Source organism: Panthera uncia, unplaced genomic scaffold (assembly GCF_023721935.1).
Source record: "Panthera uncia isolate 11264 unplaced genomic scaffold, Puncia_PCG_1.0 HiC_scaffold_2171, whole genome shotgun sequence".
Taxonomy (NCBI): domain Eukaryota; kingdom Metazoa; phylum Chordata; class Mammalia; order Carnivora; family Felidae; genus Panthera; species Panthera uncia.
In genome coordinates, this window is record NW_026058879.1 from 1 (window position 1) to 8,535 (window position 8,535).

Sequence of the window (8,535 nt, forward strand, 5' to 3'; positions counted from 1 at the left end):
TATATATATAAAATACAGGGAGCCACAAAGCAGAAAAAAATAGCAGAAAGAAAGGCCACCTGACTCTGTCTTGGGGGATTGGGAAGGCTTTATTGAAAAGTGATACTCAGGTGAAAGGTAGAGTATAGTTGGCCTGGCAAAGAGGGGTGAGGACAAAGAATGCTCCAGACAGTAAGAACAGCATGTGCAAACTGCTGTGATCTCTCCCCACGTACACTAGATAATCCCTGGTGATACACGTTTTAAAAACATATACAAAATGAAAGCGCTCTCTCTCTTCCAGCCATCCAAGATACCAAAAGGAAAAAAGGCCAAGGGGAAGAAGGTGGCCCCAGCCCCTACTGTTCTGAAGAAGCAGGAGGCCGAGAAGGTGGTCAATCCCATTTGAGAAAAAGCCCAAGAATTTTGGGATCAGACAGGACATCCAGTCCAAAAGGGACCTCACCTGCTTTGTCAAATGGCCCCACTACATCCAGCTGTAGTGGCAAAAGACTACTCTACAAGCGTCTAAAATTGCCCCTTGCAATTAACCAGTTCACCCAGGCCTTAGACTGCCAAACATCTCTTCAGATGCTCAAGCTGGCCCACAGGTACAGACCAGAGACAAAGCAAGAAAAGAAGCAGAGATTGTTGGTCCAGGCTGAGAAGAAAGCTGCCGGCAAAGGGGATGTCCCCACTAAGAGGCCGCCTGTCCTTCGAGCAGGGGTTCATGTGTCACCATCTTGGCGGAAAACAAGAAGACTCAGCTGGTAGTGATGGCACATGATGTGGATCCCATTCAGCTGGTTGTCTTCCTGCCTGCCCTGTGTTGTAAGATGGGAGTTCCCCACTGCATCATCAAGGGGAAGGCCAGGTGGGGCATCTGGTCCACAGGAAGACCTGCACCACTGTCACCCTCACACAGGTTAACTTGGAAGACAGAGGAGCTCTGACTAAGCTGGTGGAAGCCATCGGGACCAATTACAATGACAGATATGATGAGATCCACTGCCACTTGGGAGGCAACATCCTGGGTCCAGAGTCGGTGGCTCGCATTGCCAGGCTAGAAAAGACAAAGGCTAAAGCACTGGCCACCAAACTGGGCTAAGTAGACGCTGTAGTTTTCTGTACATTTAAAAGTAACAAAAAGTTCTCTTTCAGCCAGAAAAAAAAAATATATATATATATATACATACATACACAAAATGAAAATGAACATTCACCCTACCCCTGGGACCACCCTGCCCAGTCCCTCTCTGAAAAGGAAACCAGAGTTAATGGTTTCTAATGAAAACTCACAGGGAAAAAAAAGTTTATGAAAAGCTCACCATGTATGTAATTGTTTTCATATATTCTATTTTTGTACAAAAGGACTATGCTATATACACAGTACTTACTACACCTTGCCTTTCTCGCTTCGAGTTGAAAATAGCAAGATTGCTTTATTTTTTTTTTCTGATTACATAAGTGTGCTCATTATAGAAAAAAAAAATGCCTAAGAGTATGGGGAAGAAAGTAAAAATTAGCTGAGAGCCCACCACACTAGGAGACTTGCCACTGAGAGTGTGGTCACCACCATTTCCCACCTTGCTACAAGGTGCCACGAAGTCCCTGTGAGCCTCAGCTTGAAGCTATCAGCAGGTTCTCTCCATTTTTAAAAAAATTAGCACAAATTTTAATTCTGTCCTATGTTCTTCCATGTTGACAGCTGATGACAGCACCGCTAACAGCTATTTTTAAATCTTCAACTAGTTATCAGGCAGCTGAGACATTTTTTCTTTCACAAGACACCAAAGAAAGTCTGCACCTCCAGGAGGCCAGTCTACAAACACAGGGGAAATTAAATTTGTACGGAGAATGCAGGGAAGTGTACAAATAAGTTGTAACTAAGCATTCGGCCACCTAGTAGCATATTCTTTCTCAAGGGAGGGATACTATAGCTATCATTGAATCACTGCCCCTCCTCCAGCTGTCTCTCCTTGAGTCCCCGACTGTCCTAATTTCAGCTGTCCTACATTATCCTCCATGTCTTTTTTAGTTTCCCTCATGGTTTTTATCACCTTTGTTTTATTTCAAGATATCTTTTCCATTTGGTCACACAGGCCACCGATAGTGGTCTCAACAAAAACTACATTCACCCTCAACTCATCTACTGAATCATTTTGTTTTAAAGTCAGGTTTCAAGCTGGGCTTGGAGAAGGCCAGGAGATGGAACCACACATCAGATCCAGTTGAAGGAAGTGGCATTTGTTAAGACCAGTGGAATTCTGGCAAAAGGGGTTGTTAAGAAATTTGTTTTGGGGTAAGACCACAAGTGCAAAGGCACAGAGGCATGAGCAGGTGTTCTGGCTTATCTTTTCCAGCCATGAGATTCTATTGATGGTAGTTCTTCTATTCAGTCTAGAAAGGATATTGACACTCATTCAGGGGGCAGGGTGGGAAAAAAGTGGGCAAAGAGTCGTTACAGGTTAAGCCTCACGTGGTCAACAGAGAGTTACCAGAAACAGGCCTCCCTCCCCAGTTGCTCTATAGTCGAGAGAGGTGAACCATTTTGTGATGATTCTGGAGGTGATTAGGATTCCCCCTCCTCCAGCAATGCCTGGGAACACTGGTGGTATCTAGGCTCCCAGCTAGCTTTGTCAGGAGTCTATCAGGCTGGAGCTGTACTACCTGCTGCTGTATTCCCCTGGGGCCTGCCCAGGGCCCTGCTTACCTCACTGCCCCTTACTATTCGGGGCAGGCCTGAAAAAGCCCCAGAAGAAAGGCTGCTTATACAGCCTCAAAACCCACATTCCCATCATCCAGAGACTCCAGAGCCAAGCAGAAAGGCACCTTAGGGGCAGGAGAGAGGAAGGAGCTCGTCCCAAGGTTCCAAGGGATTGAGTTCAGCTAAACCACCTACTTCTTAACTGCCCCCAAGGCCTTTCAGAGTTACTGTTATCAAGACCCTTGCTGACTGCTCAAATGAGACTCCTGAGATACTTCTCCTTTTCTCCTCCACAGTCACTGGAAAATCATAGAGTACATTTTGCTGTTTACCCACCTGGAAGAGCCAGGCTTTGGTGTTCTGACACCAGGCTCTCTTGCCCCGGCGAGGGTATGTAAATAGCTTTTTGTATTTCAGGCCCATAATCTCTACCCTGGAAATTTTGGTTATTCTCTTTTTTTTTAAATGTTTATTTATTTATTTCGAGAGACAGAGAACAAGCAGGGGAGGAGCATAGAGAGAAGGAGAGAATCCCAAGCAGGCTCCGCACTATCAGCACAGAGGCCGATGCGGGGCTCAATCCCACAAACCAGGAGATCATGACCTGAGCTGAAATCAAGAGTCTGACCCTTAACTGACTGAGCCACCCAGGTGCCCCTGGAAGATCTGGTTCTAAAAAAATAATGAGGGGCGCCTGGGTGGCTCAGTCGGTTAAGCGGCCAACTTCGGCTCAGGTCATGATCTCGCGGTCCCTGAGTTCGAGCCCTGCATCGGGCTCTGTGCTGACAGCTTGGAGCCCGGAGCCTGTTTCAGATTCTGTGTGTCCCTCTCTCTCTGACCCTCCCCCATTCATGCTCTGTCTCTCTGTCTCAAAAATAAATAAGCGTTAAAAAAAATTTTTTTTTTAATTTTTTTTTCAACGTTTTTTATTTATTTTTGGGACAGAGAGAGACAGAGCATGAATGGGGGAGGGGCAGAGAGAGAGGGAGACACAGAATCGGAAACAGGCTCCAGGCTCTGAGCCATCAGCCCAGAGCCTGACGCGGGGCTCGAACTCACGGACCGCAAGATCGTGACCTGGCTGAAGTCGGACGCTTAACCGACTGCGCCACCCAGGCGCCCCAAAAAAAATTTTTTTTTAAAAATAATAATGAAAGGCGGTTGCTCCAGAGGGGACCTGTATAGATGCTGGTGTTTGGAGCTGAAGTGAGGAAGACCTACCCTTCTACCACGTCGCACCCCTGCCAGCAGGTGGGTGTCTTGTGACTGGGAGGGGAGTTCAATAGGCAGGAACAGTGGGCAGACTGCTGAAGCTGCCCCTGCACAGTTCTTGCTGGCTGGCTGCAGTTCGGGCTATTGCTAAAGAACTCGGGCCTCAGGAGCAGCTGAGGGTCTCCAGGGTGAGCCGGGTGTCACTGCAAGGATCCCTGAGTGGGGCACCTTGGAACTCATCCAGAGAAGGAGGACTTAGGCAGTGAAGAACTTGTGCTCAGGTAGTAGGGTCAGTGGCCAGTGTGGACTGAACATCTAAAAACTGACCGACAGTGGGCTTTTCAGCAAGCTTGATGAATAGAGGCTGGAACCAGATACATATTTATTTCAACAAATAAATAAATATGATATATCCTGGCCCAGAAATGGTGTGGAGTAAATCCATACCGGCTAAAAGACACCGTGATCAAGGCTGCACCATGGGCCTGGCATCCTAAGGCCTGGTCTCCCTACCTAATATCCCCTCCCTGCTCTCCTCCACTGGAATGAGGCTGGAGAGTACCACTGGGTGTGTAGGTTCTAGTTCCAGCTCTGCACCCAACTCTAAAATCACAGCATCTGCTAAAAGCAATTTTCTGTGACTCCCTCCCTGACTCCCACCTAGGCACATCCTCCTGACACCTGCTGTGTCCCCAGTCACCTGGAATGCTTTCTCACCTGCCAGATCTGAATCCTATCAAACACAAAGCCTCACAAACAATCGTGGCAAGTTTTTCCTCTCACAGTACATAAGAACTTCTCCCAGAATTTATCATTTTGACTTCTAACTGGGTCCAGCGTCTCAAACACCTTGAGCGAAAGCCTCGTCTTCTAGGCCCCTCCCCAGCACCTATGCACACACTGAGCTGAACCAGAATGAGAAAACTTTGTTGACAGATCACCCAGGGAAGGGCTGGAATTACACTTGCTTAAGGAAAGGGGCCTGTAAGGGGTTAGAGCAGGAGCTGGGGAGACTTCTATTCCAGCCCAGCCCCCTTTGCACTTGGGCAAGTCCTTTTCTGGCTCTCTCTTAGTATCATCACGCACAAATCAATGACTTTAAACTATGAGCTTTCCGGATTCCCTTGGCCATGACTCTGTGATTACAAAGTCTTAACCTGAGCATCATATTGGTTCTCATGCTTGCATTTTAGCTTTCTAAAAGTCTTGAGGGGCACCTGGGTGGTTCAGTCGGTTGGGCGTCCGACTTGGGCTCAGTTTGTGAGTTCAAACCCCGCTTGGGGCTCTGTGCTGACAGCTCAGAGCCTGGAGCCTGCTTCAGATTCGGTGTCTCCCCCTCTCTCTGCCCCTCCCATGTTCATGCTCTGTCTCTCTGTCTCTCAATAATAAACATTTTTAAAAAAATAAATAAATGAAAGTCTTGAAATTCTTTGGCACCGAGCAAAGTTCCTCTCTCTTTGACCCAGTGCGGCGATGACCTTTGGTCTCCCAGCCTCCCCTCGGCTCTACCTCAGAAAGAGTATGGAATGTATTAGGGCAAAGAGAGGTTCCGAACGTAAAACCTGCGCGGCCCGCCACCTGCCCCTCCGCGCGCCAGTGCGGCTGAAAATGCTGCTAGGGATACCCCACCCTGTGCCTCCCCACACACACCACGGGACCCCAGCGGTCACCTGGAGGCGGAAGCGCTGCGCCGACTTATCCATGGTCTCCAGAGCCGCCCGCTGTTTGCGTCGTGCCCTGGCCCCCGCGTCCCGCGCCGGCCGACGACTTGACCAGCGCAGGGCCACGGCCGCTGCAACGAAGCAGCAGGCCAGGGCAGCCACAGAGGCGCCAGGGAACTCGGCCCACAGTTCGTCCAGCACCATGATCTCCCGCCGCCAACAGTGCGGAGAACGGCAGACGAGGGATCAGCACACGCGCATGCCGCCGCAAAACCCGGCCTGGATCGGCCTAGGATCCCGCGCCCCCTCTGCGGGAAAGGGGGTTGGAGGACGCGCGGCCGCTGGCCCACGGGCCAGAGGCGGATGGTGCGCAACCGTCAAGGTGAAGCCCGGCGACAGGTTTAGGGTCACTCCTCGCGTTCTCCCGCACCCGGCCGGTAAGGGCGCGAGCGGCAACCGTGTTCCGCGCGCGCCCTCGGTAAGCCTACGCCCAGCGCACTTCACAGCCCCAGCTTCCCGGAAGACGCGGCCGGCAAGAGCCCTCTGCGGGGAAAAGCCGGCCAAGAGGACGAGAGCAGCGACCGATTGGACTCGAGGACCTGATAAACGCCCCCCCCCACGCAAACAGTTCAGTTGCATCTTTCTTGGAGACCCTCCCAGGATGCTCACCTCTCCCACCCTCAGAGCTTCCAGGGGCACAGGAAGTTTCCCTGGGGAGCCCACCTGCCGCCCCCTCCCTTTCCCCAAATCAGGGACCACATGTCTCTCACTCAAGGCTCTTCATGGCCAGATCATTGATCACTTGTCCTTTTGCTCGACCACCTCCCCTTCTCCAGTCATGGGCCCTCCTGGATTTTACATCCAGAGAGCAGAAGGAACACCTGACCAGGAGTCTGGGGACCTGGCACTCTTCCAAAGAGGGGATGGGGTGGGGGGTTAGATACACAAACAAAATACTCCCATCCAGGCCTCTATCATAGGACTTTCTGTTTATGTGTTTTATGTCATTTGTCCTCCCAACAGACCTATGAGGAAGGCATTTTTATTAACCTTATTTTCTAGGTCAGGTAACTGAGGACAAGAGGGGTTAAGTGACTTCTGTGGTCACACACATGGCTGAGTGGGGACTCAAACTCAGCTCTAATCTCAAACCATTGCTCTTAACCATCAAGCAGTACTACCATTACTGCCCCTGGAAGTGAAACTCTGTGGGATGTGGTGTGGGAAAGTGCTTTGTGGCTGGAAATGGCACCTGCTGAAACACTCCGCTGTTAACTCCAGTTCTGTGTTTACTTCTCTGAACCTGTGCCTTAACCTGTAAAAGGGGGGTGGTTATAATGCCGCCTTAACCTGTAAAAGGGGGGGGGGGTGGTTATAATGCCTACCTCACATAATTGTGAGCAGTGTGTGAGGTCCTTTATGATTGGTGCCTAGCACGTCGTCGGCCCTGCGGAAATGTCTGACTGAATGAAAGGCCCACCTGTAAAAAGCCTAGATGTGTTAACCTTAAAATGAAAACTATCAGTTATTTTAACAGCAAAGTGGTGTATTCTGGAATAGCAGAGAGTTGCAACTCCTGACAACTAAGCCTGGCAAAAACCACAGGCAAGTCTAGGAAACAAAGGAGAGGAAGTTCTTTTACAGAGGAAAGGAGGAAGTTAGGAGGGGCTATTAGAAACAAAAAGTCCATTGAAGAAAACTGAGAGTTTGAAGTATAGTGGCTTTTCATTGGCTGAATTGTGGCATTGTCTCATTGGCTGGGCAGCTGCTAGGGAGAAAAAAACCCTTTTTCCTCCAGCTGGGTAATAAAATTTTATAAGGTGTGTCCCTTCCTGTTGGGTCTGCAGTTGGGGAGTGATAGGGCATGAGAACTCTTCCTTCTGACTCCACTTTTTTTTTTTAAGTTTATTCATTTATTTTGAGAGACAGCAACAGAGAGCATGAGTGGGGGGAGGGGCAGAGAGAGAATCCCAAGCAGTGGCACCACAACCCCCTTTGCACTGTCAGCATGGAGCCCAACTTAGGGCTCAAACTCATGAACCATGAGATCATGACCTGAGCTGAAATCAAGAGTCAGATGCTTAATGAACTGAGCCACCCAGGCACCCCTTTGACTCCACTTTAAATGAGGTTTCCTGGGCCACCTAGCTGGCTCAGTTGCTACAGCGTGGGACTCTTGATCTTAGGGGTTGTGAATTTGAGCCCCTTATTTGGTGTAGAGTTTACTTAAAAATAAAATAATAAATGAAGTTTCCTTTTATTAGTTCTCACAAATGATATTGGAAGAATCCGGACCTGAGGGTCTTGTAAATCACTGTCAGGCTCTTGAGCATATTCTGGAGGCATTCAAAGCCTTGTGTTTCTAAGTCTTCAATCCCAGTTGAGTGCTGCTGAGTTCTTACTTAGCACTCATGGCCCTTTTTGTAAGTTTTCCTGGACCTCAGTTTCCCTAAGAGAGCTGACAATGCAGGATGATGGAAACCCCAATCTGAAATAGGTCTTGCAAGGTCATCTCACCCCATCTCCTGATGGAATAAAGGGATTCTATTCCTTGACTCAACCCTTCGCTTTCTGGGTGACCTCGGGTAACTCAAGTTTCTTTCCCTTTTGTAAGGTGAGAAGCATTCTTTCCGACATACACTCCCTCTCACAAAGGAGAAAGTAAGATTATAGTTATGGCAGGAGGGCGACTGGGTGGCTCAGTTGGTTGAGTGTCAGACTTTAGCTCAGGTTATGATCTCATGGTTCATTGGTTGGAGCCCCACGTCTGGCTGTCTGCTGTCAGTGAATGGCCCGCTTTGGATCCTCTGTTCCCCTCACTTTCTGCCCCTCCCCCACTCACGTTCGCGCGCGTGCGCTCTCTCTCTCAAAAATAACTGAATATTAAAAAAATTTTTAATTATAAAAAAAGACTATAGTTATGGGGAAACTAAGGCCATTCTGAGGTTTAATCACCAAGTTTATAACCTGCTGTGA

At 49.0% G+C, this 8,535-nt stretch overlaps 1 pseudogene; it reads left to right on the top strand.

The window, feature by feature from the left end:
• The first annotated feature begins 259 nt into the window (after nucleotides 1–259).
• Nucleotides 260–1,096, top strand: LOC125917665 (60S ribosomal protein L7a-like; annotated as a pseudogene).
• The last annotated feature ends 7,439 nt before the right edge of the window (nucleotides 1,097–8,535 follow it).